This window comes from Physcomitrium patens, chromosome 5 (genome assembly GCF_059467195.1).
Source record: "Physcomitrium patens ecotype Gransden chromosome 5, ASM5946719v1, whole genome shotgun sequence".
NCBI lineage: Eukaryota > Viridiplantae > Streptophyta > Bryopsida > Funariales > Funariaceae > Physcomitrium > Physcomitrium patens.
The window spans coordinates 3543449-3557143 of NC_143414.1; positions in this window are offsets into that span (position 1 = coordinate 3543449).

The following is a 13695-nucleotide window of genomic DNA, read 5'->3' on the forward strand; positions in this document are numbered from 1 at the left end:
ATCCAATCTTATATCAAATCCTAATGAAATCCTAATAAAATCCTAAACAAATATTAATCAACTTCTAGTTAAGTTCTAAACCAAATTACAAGAAAATCCTAATCCTAACCAAATCCAAGACCAAAACTTAAGCCCTAACCAAACCATAGACAAACTCTAAACCAAACCCTATAACAAATTGGAACCTCAACAATTAATGATCGAATTGTTGATATCAATTCAAAATTTGTATACTTCTTAATAGTTTAGTTAGGAACAAGCACAAGAAAGATGAAATTTTTTGCACTTACTAATTGAGAGAAATACAAGATAATCAAATTGGATACTTGATGGCCTCCTACTTCAACCTGAATACTAAACTTCTAGTATTAATATCTCGTTTTTGAATTGTTGAATTGCTCTCAAATTTTACCTAAACATTGAAAATTTAGTCTAGTATTCATATAAATTATTTTTACTTTAATCCAATTGATAAATTGCTAAAGATCTTAGAAACACTCATTGACCTTCAAGCTCCAATTTTTGAGACCTCAACCCACAAAAACCTTCACACATTTTGATCTAATTTAATGATTGATCTCAAAATTTGAAAACACATTTATAACTAGTACACCAACATATTTCCCAAAATTCACATGTACACACACCACAAAATTCAAGAAATCCTCAAATTTGTAAACATATTTTTATTTCTTAAAGTCTAAACCAATTGAGAATATTATTGACTTTGAAAAATATCTTGCTGTTTTTAGACTATTTTTTTATTAAAATTTCAGAAATATTATTATTATTATTATTATTATAAATCTTCATATTCTTTTTGATATTTTATAAAAATATTTATAGATTAATAGAACATTTAAAATATATATAAATTTAAAAATTCATAAATACTATCATTTTTGAATATTTTTTAAAATATTTTAATATCAATTTAATTTAAGATTATCATTTTAATTTTAAAACTTTGATTTTTTAAATCTGTTAATTTCTCTAATATTAGCATCATATTTTATTGATAACTATTTTGCATGCTCATCTATCAAATATTCAAATTCAAAGTAATTCTAGCAAAGAAACATATAAATATACTATATATACTATGCACATTATTTTTTATTATGCTTGTAGAGTGTATATTGAATTATTATCAAGGATATGAGTGACAAAAAAATAAAAATCTTAAAAATATTCTTTTTTCACTCAAAAAGAGTAGATATTTACTCAAAAATATTATAAAATTAATCAAATTGGCTATTGTTGAGAGTCCCACTAATTAGTGGATTGGTCAAAAATATAGTTTTAAGTCATTTTATTATAAAAATATTAAGGTTAGAGAGTCTTTTTGATTATTTAATTATTTATTAAAATTTAGAAGTATTTCTAAATACAAAGGTCTTATTGGAAGAAAAGTCATAAAAATGAAGTTTTAATAAATCTTGGAGGTAATTATTTCAGTTATTTTTTTATTTTTATTTATTTTTAAGTATTAAAGATTAGTTCTTGAGATCAATATTTTCATTGTCCTCCTATCTATAATTATTACTTATAAAAATCCTATCAATGATTAGTTAGTAATTACAAGAAGCATGAAGAGAATTTCATATATTTTTAGTTAATTATATGAAATTCAATTATACAAGGTTCTAAGGCTAATTGGATGTTTTTATACACCATAGTGAAGTCAAAAATGCAAAAAAATAATTTTACCAATAGAAAATAGGAGGACTAATAGTTAGTCTAGTCCTTGTAGAAAAGGAAGTCCATAAGTTGCACATGGGTTGTAGCATCTTGGATTTAGGTAGGAAGATAAGACTAAGGCCTTGTAGCTTGTCTAAAAATCCATATACACTACTTGTGAGCCTTAGTGAGATTCGAAGTCTTGATCTCTTACAGCAAATTATCTTTGAAGTAAAAGTTATTTACTTAAATTTTTTATTATTTACTTTTTATCTTTAATCTATCATAACTTACTCATAGTAACTTTGATTTATATTTTTTTATGTTATTATAAAGATAAAAGAATTATCTATCTAAAAATTTATTTTTTATTTTTTATTTTTATTTTTTACAAGGTAAAAATTTAGTAAATAAACTATGACTAATTTTGTAATGTACAATTGCTTGATTATATTTGTTCACTTATTTTGTATTATTCTTCTTTTTTTCTTGTTCTTGTTACTTCTACTTTATACGACCAATTACAAACAACTCTTAATTGAGGCCATCTTGTAATTTGGATGGAGGGAGAAATTTACCCTTATAATTGCCAAAGACTAAAAAAATATTAATAAGAGTAAATGAGACCTCACTCTTGCTTCCATACATACTATCTAACTAAGAATTATATAGGAACATTCTCTATGACCTCTAACATGCATCTTATTTGTAAGACAAGCTTCCTACATATGTATCATATGGCATGTCACAAACATGTGTAACATATGCTCCATTTATTAGCCAAGTTTTTAATCTATCAATTACTTACAAATTCGTAAAAAGTCAAATTTGTATCTATAAAGCTTTTAGGACACTTTTCTATAAGATATTATTATATTTATTTATTTCTATTTATTTCTATTTAATTCCTTAAATTTAGATAAATATATACATATTTATGTTATAGACATATATATTTATTTTAATAGTTAATTAAATATTATGACTAAATAAAGTTAATTTAATTTGATAATAGCTTAAAATTAAGCTTTTTAGAAGCTTTATAGATGCAATTTCACTTTTATACATATCTATTGATGATTAGTAGGTTAAAAACTTGGCCAAAAAATTAGCCACATGTTGTATGTATTGATAGCTTATAGTACAAGCTAATGATGTGGCACACATATAAGAAACTTGCCTTATAAGTTAAAACATGTATCTTATAAATTAGACACATGTTAGAGATACTATAAAACATTGTTATATAGCTTCTAGTTAGAAAGTATATATAGAAACAAGAATAAAACCTTCTTCACTCTTATCAGTGATAATTAAAGCCTTTATAGTCTTCAATCTTGTTTTAAAATTCTTTAGTCTTCTTATTCTTAGCAATAGCCATTCTAGTTTAATATCATACCATCTTTGAGTGATTTTTTAGTCTTTTTGAATGACATAAGAATATATTAATCATTTAGTTCTTTGAGATTCATTTCCTTAATAGATTGACAAGAATACTAACTCATTGTTCTTGTCTTATTTTTAGAAGTGAGTGCACTACTTTACTTTTATTACTATATTTTGAAGGTTGTGAACTACTTACCTTCAATCTAATATTTTAGTTCCCTAAAAGTGATATTTTTCTTGAATAGAATAGACTATCTCTCTTTAAAAAAATATTTATTTGATATTAGAGGTTGTAGATTATCTTCTTTTAATTTAACTTATAAATTTATTTTGAGTTCTCTATAGAAGAAAAAATTATGGATGTTATTCTCAATGAATGTGTAAATAGATTTACAACCATTATAGATCTTCACGAGCTTGTCAATACCTTTAAAGTAAAAAAATTTTATATTTCTAATATCAAGTATAGAAGTAATATTTCAATACCTATGAAAGATATCAATAATAAAGTTCAAAGTCTATCTCTAAAAATTATACAATTGAGAGAAGCGAATAATTCAAGTTCATAATTGTGGATGTAAATTTTATCCTTTAATCCAAATTATAAGATGGCCTCAATTAAAAATTACTTATAATTAGTAGTATGAAGTAGAAGTAGCAAGAAAAAAAAAAGATACAACATAAAACAAGTGAAATAAGTGCAATCAAATAATTGTATACTATAAAACTAGTCATATTTTGTCTATTAGATTTTCACTTAATAAAAAATAAAATTAAAAATTTTAAAAAATACTTTTAGATAAATAATCTTTTTTTATCTTTTTAGTAATTTAAAAAAAATATAAATTTGAATTACTATGAATGAGTTATGATAGATTAAAGATAGAAGATAAATACTAAAATAGTCAAGTGAATAATTTTTATCTCAAGGATAATTTATTTAATAGATTAAGAATTTGAATCTCACCAAGATTCATAAGTAGTGTATATTATGCTTTAAGCAAGGCAACAAGGTCTTAGTCTTATCCTCTTAACTACCTTCAAGGTTCTACAATATATTGGACTTGTGTAGCTCCCTTTTTACAAGGACTACATTAGCTGTTGGTCCTTCTATTTTCTAGTAGTAAAACCAATATTTTTATATTTTTAACTTCACCATAATTTTTAAAAATATCTAATTAGCCTAAAAACCTCATGTGGCCTTCAAATCTTACTCCATTTTTTCATAATGGCTGCCAAAGTGGTAAAACTCATTCTTATCAAAGTCTTGAAAATTATTCTAATATTTCTAAATAAATTCTAAATAAATGATAAAATTTATTAATTTTTTTTATAATATTAATATCAATTTAAAATTATAATTTTTTATTTTCATAATTTTTTTATAAAAACAAAATTAATTTAAGTCCACAATAACTCTTACTTTTTTTTATTAATAATTAAAATAAAATGAGGTTCTTTTTTATGCTTCTTTCAACTACTAACTAATATTTATAGTTTTTTTTCATAAGTAATATATATTGATAGAAAGCCAAAATATATATTAATCTTAATAAATAATATTTAATATTCAAAAATAAATAAAAATAATAAATCAACTAAGATAATTATCTCTTTAATTTACTTAGATTCTATTTCTACAACTAAAATTCTAATTTTTTCTTTGTCTAAGGATTTCTACACTACTCACTATATATTGTGATTTTAAATACTCTTAATGCATCTTTTTTTCTAAAATAATTAGTGAATTGATTTGATGACTCACAATAATTAAATCCAAAAAATCTTGCTATTACAAGTATGAGAGGAGTAAGAATAAATATGCTAGAGAAGTTTGATGAAATTTGATAAAATTTTGATAAAATTATATTCAACCACCATATATGTTGCTGAATTTCAAAACCTTGCTTATGATGTCGATTGGAATAATAAGTCCCTTATCAATCAATTTTGATACGGATTAAAAGAGAATGTTGTCATACTGTAAAATCTTATAATATGTAAAAATTAATTAAAATATATTATATATTAATAAATCTAGATGTATGTTAAAATAGTTAATAGATTAATTTAAAGAGAGTGGATTTAAGAAACTTTATTTTGAATTTTATCTTTTTTGATTATAGCATTTAAAAAAATTATAGGACCTAAATGTTTAGTATGAAGCCTTGAGAGGAGATTAGTGCCTAAAGAAAAAAATCTTAACAAGTAGAAGGCTTATTGGGAGGGATGAAAGCAAGGCATGGTTGGATGAAGGCAAGGAATGGAGATTTTCATTCCTATTGGTCGAAGGCCATACCCAATGGGCTTCAAGGAGGCTGCCCGAGGCCTTATTAGGGATTAGGGTTTTTTTTTCGAAGTCATTCGAGCTTTGGAGGCTAGGATTAGCAAATTTAAGATTTTGGGTATGGATTAGGTACAAATTTTGTATTATTTGGAGTTTGAATGAAGGAGTTATTGGTGCTCAAAGTTAAGGTGTTAATTTCATACCTATTGTCACTTTTTGGGGCATAACATATGTTTACAGAAAGCAACAAAAGATCGGAGATTGAGATTGGAGAGAGCACTTTTTCAACTATACTTTTCATATATTGTATGATGAATTTTGAGTTTGGATGAAGAAGTTATAGAGGGTTGAAGTGAGCACATCCAAATCAAAGGCAGTAAGTAAGTGATTTTGTTCATAGTAATGGTTGGAGCCATATCTTGAGTTTCTAGATGAATTTTGGGCTCAAACCTTTTAAAAAAGATAGATTGTTATATGAAAAAGATATATATAAAAATTTTGTGGCATTTGAGTGCTCAATTTGTGAGATATGAAGAAAATTGCATGCAAGTATATAAAAACTAGGGTTTGAAGCTACTGTTAGGGTCTTGGTGATATATTAAGATCTGCGACGAATTTTTGGTTGAAATTTTTTGTGGTAGTTTTTAGAAGTACATCAGTATTTCATATAAAATTTGAGTATGTTTGAATATTCCGATAGAAAGTTATGAATTTTTGAAGTTTGGAAATAATACCCCATAAGGATAAACAAGGATTTAGAATTTTTTTAATCATATTTTGGATGTTTTGGGAAATTAAGACTTATATATTTGGTATAATTGCTCCTAAAAGTGTTATATATATATATATATATATATATATAAATTTGATCTTTCTTATCTCAAGTCTTGATGAGTAATTAGTAGCAGCTAGGAGCCTAGTCCTTTGTTGAGGAAAATTCTCTCTACCTTGATAACGGCAAAGATTTATTATTGATAATGCCAAGGATAGACTCATTAGGGAAATTTATTCTCCAAACCGTTGTACATAATAATTGACTCTTACAAAGAGGCTAAGAACAAAGATTTGGTTGAAGATGTACAAATTAGGTCATGGTAATAACTTCTAAGTTCGTAGAAGTTTATTCATTAAGACCAAAATCTATGTAAATTAACATCGTATGTTTCAAATTTCTTATTAAAGAAAAAAAGACTTGATGTTGTTAAAAAGGATAGTACTTAAATTATAGAGATTTTCAACATACTGCTTAACATTGTCCGAAGAAGCTATGCAATTACAAAATGGAGAGCATTGTTACCAAAGAAGATAATGTGTTGAAAAATAAATTATTCTAACTTTTATGGAGACTATGCAGCTCGAATTTTATACAATATCTACTAAAGATCCTATTTTCTCTTCATATCCATCACTTTGTTTTATAATAGAAATATTTTTAGGACAAAAAAATTATAAAGTCTTATCCTTATTAGATTCAAGAATCTCAACTTGTTTTATAAACGAAGACTTTATCAAAAAATAAAAATATCTTTAATTAAAAAAACCAAAGCTATGCACGTAGAAATAATAGATGGTCATTTTTTATCTTTCAAAGATGTCATTCATGAAATTATTTTTTTAGATATAGCAATTAGTTGTTATAATAATTTAATAATATTTAATATAATTAAATCATCTTTTAATTCAATTATTTTAAGATTATTGTGGCTAAAAAATATAATATCTAAATAGATTGAATTTTTTGTAACCTTTATTTTTCTTATAATTTAATTTAAGATTTTACTATTCAAGTAATAATCTATAAGTCCAATACATTTAAATCATTATTGGTAGGTATAAAAAATTTTATGAATACTACAAAAGAAAAGTAAATTCTTGATATATATGATGTATCTATTTTTCATAGAGAAAAGATTTCAAGTAGCATTCTAAGCCAATATCAAGATTATTAAGATTTTTTTGAGAAAAAAATACATATATTTTTTTAAAACATCATCCTTATAATTTTTCCATCTATCTTCAAGAAGGAGCTCAACTACTATTTGGACTAATTTATAGCCTATCACAAAATGAGTTGGCTCCACTCAGAATACATTGACAAGAACTTGGCTAAAAACTTCATTTATTATTATAAATCTCTAGCAAAGGTTCCTATCTTAATTTTGAAGAAAACATAAGCATCTTTGCAAATGTGTGTTGATTATCAAAGATTCAACAAGATCACTATAAAAAATATGTATCCTCTATCTTTGATTTTGAAGCTTTTTAATCAACTCAATTAAAAAAAGATCTATATTAAAATAGATTTATGAAGAACATATAATTTGGTATAGATTAAAGAAAGAGATGAATAGAATTTTTTTTTAAAAAGAAGATATGGATATTTTGAATGTAATATTTAAACTCACAAATGTACCAACTATTTTTTAAAATCTAATGAATAATATCTTTTTTGAATTTCTTGATGGCTTTGTTGTTTGTTATCTAGACAAAATTTCAATCTATTCTAAGAATACAAAAGAAGATGCACTTTATGTTAGTTGTGTATTACAAGAATTAAATGATATAAGATCATATGAGAAGATGAAAAAGTGTATGTTTTATACTATTCAAGTTGACTTCTTAAGATACAACATTTCAAATAATAATATTATGATGGATCATAAGAAGGTCTATACTATTATAGATTAGAAGATTCCAAAAACAATCAAAGATGTGTTATATTTTTTAGATTTTGTCAACTATTACTGAATTATCATCAAAAATATTTTTGAAGTTGTAGCTTCTCTCACACATCTTATATAAAAAGACAAACTTGAGTGGAAGAAAGAACCTGAAATATCTTTTGAAGCCTTAAAGACAACATTTATTTCTACAATATTCTTGTATTGTATTATTTTTTTTAAAGTATTTTTTATGAAAATAGATACATTAAACTTTGCTATAGGTATAGTTTTGTTATAAATGGAAGTATATAACAAAATCTATTTGATATCTTTTTATTCCAAAAAAATTTTAATAGCAAAGATTAATTATAAAATTGAAAAAAAAAAACTTCTTGCAATAATGGATTTATTTTAGAAATAGCATTATTATCTAGAAGGTACTTTTAGTCTAATCACTATATATATATATGGATTACAAGAATCTTAAGTATTTCATGTCAATATGTATTTTGAATTATTGCCAAGTCCGTTGGAATATGTCTATATCAAGTTTTGATTTCAAAATCACTTATCTACCTAAAAATAAGAAGGTTTATTAAACATCTTTTTTGGATATTCTTATCTAATATATAAAAATAATAATTATATTTTGATCAATAATAAATAACTTTCTTGAAGCCAAAGCATTTTTATCTTTGAATGATGAAATCAAAATTAATTATTGATATAACCTTTCTCAAGTAAGTTCAATTGAATATGTCTTGTGATTGTCTTCTTTATGATACCAAAAATAATTCTTTTAAGTCTCAAAATATTTTTATATTTAAATTCAAGAAAAATCTATTCTATTTTGAGAGACAATTATACATTCTAAAAGAAAAAGCACCATTATAAGTTCTTCAAGCTTGTTACAACTTTTCAATAATTAAAAATTTTAGATACAACAAAAAATTGGAGCTAATATTTAAAGATTTTAGGTGATATCAAATATAAAAGCTAGTTAAAGACTTTGTACAATCATGAGATATTTTTTCAAGTTCAAAAATTCTTCATCATTGGCTTTAAGGACTTTTTCAGCCATTACCTATTCTAGAACAACTTTGGTCTTTTGTTTCTATAGATTTTATCATGGATCTTCAAATTTCAAGTTTTTTTGACTCTATATTTGTGATAATAGATCAATTCATCAATATATCATATTTTTTACGATGTATAAAATTTATTTAAAATAAATAAATAACTAAACTTTTCTTTGATAACATCTATCATTATTATAGATTGTCAAAAGATATAATATTAAATAAGGAGATACAATTTATGTCAAGATTTTGAAAAATTCTTTTTAAGATTCTAAAAGTAAATATGAAATTAGTTTTGTCTTTTCATTCTTAAATTGATGGCTAAATGGAAAAAGTGAATCAAGTTTTGAAATAATATTAGAGGTATATCATCAACTATCAACAAGATGATTAAAAAATTCTTTTTTTATTAATAAAATTTACTTATAATAATATAGTATATTTTTCTATTCAATAAAAAATTTATTTTTTATCAATTATGGTTATTATCCTCGACTTGATATTTTTAACTTTTCAAAAGTTGATAATCCTACAGTAGAAGATTTGACAAATTATTTGTTAAAGCTATATGCAACAATAAAGGTACAATTAAATGACACTCAAGAATGTCAAAAGACCAATGCAAATACTTATTGTAAGGAACAACCTCAATTCTATGTTGGTAATAAAATATGATTATTTTGTCATAATATTAAGAGTATTTTCTCTTGTGACAAGTTGGATTACCATAAAATTAGACTATTTTTTATATATGAATAGATTAATCCAGTTGCTTATCAATTATATTTATTAGAATCTATAAAGATCCATCATATATTCTATGTGCCTGTCATGGACATATATATTTACCTCAATAGTTACTTATATGATTAAGTAGAAGTATGTAAAATAGAATAATTTCATAAAGTCTTCTAGAGAAGCTTCCTAGAGGCTTTATAGATACGGTTTTGACTTTAGATGTGTTTGTAGGTTAGAAACTTGGCCAAAAAGCTAACCATATATTGGTAGCTTGTAGAACAAGTTACCTCCGTGTAATAGATTATGGAATAAGCCAACTACGTGGTGCATACATAGATAACTTGCCTTGCAAGATAAGACATGTGGCTAGCAAAGTCAATACATGTTGGAGGTCCTATAGGACATCGCCACATGGCTTTTAGTTAGATAGTATATATGGAGGCAAGAGTGAAGCCTTCTTCACTCTTATCAACGCCTCTCTAGTCTTGGTATTGTTTCAAGACTTTCTAGTCTTCTTGTTTTTGGCAATAGCCATTCTAGTTAATATTACATCACCTTTTGAGTGACTTTCTAGTTCTCTTTAGTGATAGAAGAGTGTATTGAGGATTCCCTTTCTTCAAGATTCAAGTCCTTGACAGTTTGATAAGAGCGCTAATATATTTTTCATGTCTAATTCTAGAAGTGAATGGATTACTACACTTCTATTATTGTGTTTTGAAGGTTACGGACTACCCACCTTTAAACAAAAAATCTTATTTTCTAACACTGATCTTTTTCTTAAAGAGAGTGGATTATTGTTGTTCTCGTTGTATTCAAGCTTCAATATACCAAAGCAATTGAGTTAATGGAGGTGGTTTAGAATATGGGAAAAGATTGGTTATATGAATTGGATCTATTAGTATTACAATTGACTGTATTCTAGCTATCTGAAACCAATTATCAAACTACAAAATACCAAGGCTTACTACTTCTATCTTAATTCAAGACATAATCCATTCTACGAATATCAATTTAACAATACTTCCATATTCTTATCAGTTCATCTCTTACTTACTCTCTTTGTGATTTATATATATTTAATTACTGATCTTCAAGGTACTTATTATATTCAATTTATCAATTCATCTTACAGAATTCAATATCTTTACTTAAGACAACACAATTCAATAATATCAATTCTCAAGGTCACAAATTTTCTCCAAAACGGTCAGTCCAAAGTCATATTCCATAATATTCTAATCATAGTTTCAACAATACTTCTCTCAATCTTAATTCTTCATAAGAAAATAATATAAGCAAAGAAAACAAAGAGGTAGCACCAAGCTTATCCCAACTTACGACTATCACAGTCTGGCCCCGATCTCCCTATCTCAACCTCTTATCCTACCAAAAGATGGACTATCAGCCAGCAGATTCCAAAGGTTATGAATCTTTGAATTCTTAATCATTTTTTCATTTAATAATCTATTGTTACCAACTAAACTGCCTAACCATAAGTCTAATTCTCAAGGTTATCAATAATCAATCAGTAACTTACTACAAAATTTATTTACATATTATACAATTACCCCTCTTTGTGGGATTTGTTTTTAGAGGTTACAGATTATCCTCCTCTAATTTAACTTTTGAATTCGTTTGAATTGTCTATGAAAGGAAAGATTATGGATGCTACTCTCAATGGAAGTGAGAATAGATTTGCATCTATAGTAGATCTTCATGAGCTTGTCAACACTCTAAGAGTGAAAATCTCACGTATTTTCAACGTGAATCATGGAAGTACTATGTCTACGCCTATGGAAGAAGTTCAGAGTGTACAACAAGAAGTTGTGCAGTTGAAAGAAGTAAGTAGATCAACATCACAACCAAATCTAAGGAGTTTTGCTTCTACTAGTATGATAGGGACAAGGATTAGTATGCGTGAGAAGTTTGATGGAATAAGATCAAAATTTTGAGGATTTTTGTAATAAGTCAAGTTCTATCTAAGGTTGCACCCTTTCCAATATCCTGATGGATTTACCCAAGTCAGATATATAGGCGCACTACTATCAAGAAGTACTCTCTCTTAGTTTACACCTTTAATGAAAAAAGTTTCATGACTCCTTTACGATTTGAATTCATTTCTAAAAGTGTTTATGCCTACATTCGGAGAAAGTGATAAAAAAAGAGTAGCAGAGACCAAGCTTCTATCTTTACAGTAAGGATCACGATCAGCTACTACATATACTGCTAAATTCCAAAATCTTACTTGCGACGTGGACTGGGACAACAAAGCACTTATCAACCAATTTCGATATGGATTGAAGGATAGCGTCAAAGATTTTTTATTAACAATAGCAAAAATAGAATCTTTGGAACAATTTATTACTCAAGCCATTATATGTGATAATTGTTTATTTGAAAGGCATCAAGAACAAAGATTTAGGTTGAGAGGAATAAGTGAAGTAATTGTGGCAGCTCCCAAGTTTTTTGAAACATATTTGTCAAAGCTGGAACCAATACAAATTGATATGATACGTTTTAAACCTCTCATGAAGCAAGAAAAGACTCGACGTCACCAAGAGAGATTGTGTTTATATTGTAGAGAAGCTAAGCACACTACTCAATATTATCCAAAGAAGCAACAAAATTATAAAATGAGGAATAAAATTACCAAAGAAGATAATGTGTCGAAAAATAAGTTTCTCCAGCTATAATAGGGACCGTGCAGTTGGAATCATGTGCAACACCTTGTAAAGGTCCTATCCTCTCCTCAGACCCCACTCCTTGTTTTATAATAGAAGTATATTTAGGACCTAATAATCACAAAGTCTTTGCCTTGTTAGATTCAGGAGCTTGAGCATGTTTTATAGATGAAGATTTTGCCAAAAAATCAAAAAATATCTTTAGTGAAGGAAGTTAAATCCGTACATGTAGAAGTCATAGATGGTCGTTCATTGCCTTTTGAAAATGTTACTTAAGAAACTATTCCTTTAGATATAGCAATTAAAGTTCATAACAGTGTAGTAGTATTTAATGTAATAAAATCTCCTTCTAATCCAATTATTTTAGGATTATCATGGCTAGAAAAATATAACCCTTAAATAGATTGGATTTTTCATAATCTTAACTTTTTTAATAGTATAATCTAAGATCGCATTAGCAAAGTAGAAGTATGTAAGTCCAGTATGTCTAAACTTTTACTAATAGGTGCAAAAGCTTTCATGCATGCTATAAAAGAAAGATCATCTTTTGTTATATATGCTACACTCATTTCTTATGGTGAAACAATGTCAAGTGGTATTCTTAAGCAATATCAAGAATTCCAAGACGTTTTTGAAAAGAAGAATGTAAATATTCTTCCTGAGCATTGACCTTATGATTGTTCAATTAATCTGCAAGAAGGAGCTCAACCACCATTTAGACCAATCTATAGCTTATCGCAGAATGAGTTGGCTCCATTAAAGGAATACATTGATGAAAATTTGGCAAAAAACTTCATATGCCATTCTAAATCTCTAGCCGGGGCTCCTATCTTATTTGTGAAGAAGAAAGATGGATCTCTATGAATGTGTGGATTATCAAGGACTCAACAAGTTCACCATCAAAAATAGCTATCCTTTGTCTTTGATTTTAAGACTTCTTGACCAACTCAATCAAACAAGGATCTATACCAAAATAGATCTACGAAGAGCATACAACTTAGTTTGTATTGAAGAAGGAGATGAATGGAAGACTGCTTTTCAAACTAGGTATGGACATTTTGAATATAATGTCATGCTTTTTGGACTCACGAATGCACCGATCGCTTTTCAACATCTTATAAATGATGTTTTTTGCTAGTTTTTAGATGATTTCGTTATTTACTATTTAGACGACATTCTAA